The sequence below is a fragment of the Blastomyces dermatitidis genome, assembly GCF_000003525.1.
Source record: "Blastomyces dermatitidis ER-3 genomic scaffold supercont1.11, whole genome shotgun sequence".
Lineage (NCBI taxonomy): Eukaryota > Fungi > Ascomycota > Eurotiomycetes > Onygenales > Ajellomycetaceae > Blastomyces > Blastomyces dermatitidis.
The window spans coordinates 2,251,653-2,253,549 of NW_025544784.1; positions in this window are offsets into that span (position 1 = coordinate 2,251,653).

The following is a 1,897-nucleotide window of genomic DNA, read 5'->3' on the forward strand; positions in this document are numbered from 1 at the left end:
ATTATGAATAACTGATGAAAAGATGAATCTTACAGACTCAGAGTAATATTCATTTCTATAAACATGAAATGAGTTTTTCAAATAAATCTTATATAACTTTGAGAAAGTGAATGTATAAGATAAGTGTTATGAATACTTCATCAGATATAGATAAATGAGTAATCTTATATCATACTTCACACACTTCAGCTTACACTATCTCATGTTGAATGAAGAGCTTTCAATATCTTTCTATTTACAGATCTTCATTCATGATCTTATATCTGAGTTAAAAGTGAAATGAAAATGCTTAATCTCATAGTCAGACACAGTGAAGAAAGCATATAATATTCTCATTATATAGAAACAAGTGAGCTAATTATAACAGAAAATACTGCAATTAAGTATATCTCAGTGAAGAACAGATAATCAGACTTCTATGACATAAGTTATATATCTGAACATAATGAATCTAGATCTGAATATCATTGCTAAAGCACTGAATTCTCTGAAAAAGAGATTCTCTGAATGAAAATCTTGATATTATAAGCATTGAGCTTGCTTCAACTGCAGATGTTAAAATCATGATATAAAAGATTACACTCAGTGTATACAGTCAAGAGAAGTAAGAGAGTCAAAAAACTAGTAGAATCAGTGAGCTCAGAGACACTCACTGATATTCTATAAAAAGTCTTCAAAGTGAAAGAGATGCCTGTGTTAGATGACTCTCTGAATTCTGTAAATACTAAGAGAAAGCAGGCTTCTGACTGAGGTGCAGATGAGAATAAAGTGAATACTCATCTCAATGTCTTGAGGTCTGAAATGTTAATGTATAAGAGACACTTAAGTAAGAATTGAGAGATGACTGCAAAAGTGTTAACAGACACAGAAGCTTCTACACAATATATTAATAATCATATAATTCAAAGATTGAAAGAAGTCTGCTGAGTGAAGAATTTCTGATATATAAGATTATCTGATAACTGATATTTGATATTATCTGTAAAAGTAAGAGTTCTCTTGCACTTCAGAGAATAATCTTGCTATATTTAAGTGTGAGAGCTGCAGAACATGAAATACAATCTTATTCTCAGACTCAATTGATTTCAAAGATTCAATTCACAGATTCAATGATGTACATGTCATATGCAGTTAACTGATAGAAAGAAAATGATTCATACAATTCTATTAACTGATATAAGAAAAACATTTCACATCTCTGATATAGAAGAATTAAATCTACTTACACATTAATAAGCAAAGAGAATGATTCACAAGACCTTATCTGAAAGCATTCTGTATGTCATACAGAACTCAGAAGCAGAGAAAACCAAGATAAAGAATATACAGAAGAATAAGTGTATAAAGAAGCTTCTGAAGAAGTATGAAAAGATCTTCTGAACAGATCTTTCATCAGAATTGCTGCTGAAATGAGGATTCATACATGAGATTGACACAGAGAATGTAAAACCAGTCAATCAGAATGTATACTCTCTGTCACAAACATATCTTGAAGAACAGAAGTGTCAGATCACTGATCTTCTAGAATGTAATCTCATACAATTCTCATCAAGCACATGAGGCTTTTCAGTTCTATTCATGAAAAAGACAGATGAAGAGTGATGAATGTGTATTGATTATTAAGCACTCAATAAGCTTATAATCAAGAATGAATATTCACTGTCACAGATTCAATAACAGTTGAATACAGTTGAAAACATCTGATATTTATCAAAGATCAATCTTCTCTCAGAATACTAACAGATCTGTGTAGACAAACTGTCAGTCTTATGAACTGTATTTAATATACAATGAAGAAAGTTCAAATTTCTGATAATACTATTCAGTCTGATAAATGTGTCTGTCATCTTTCAAATGATGATGAGTATGATTCTTTATAAACAGAATAAAATCTCAT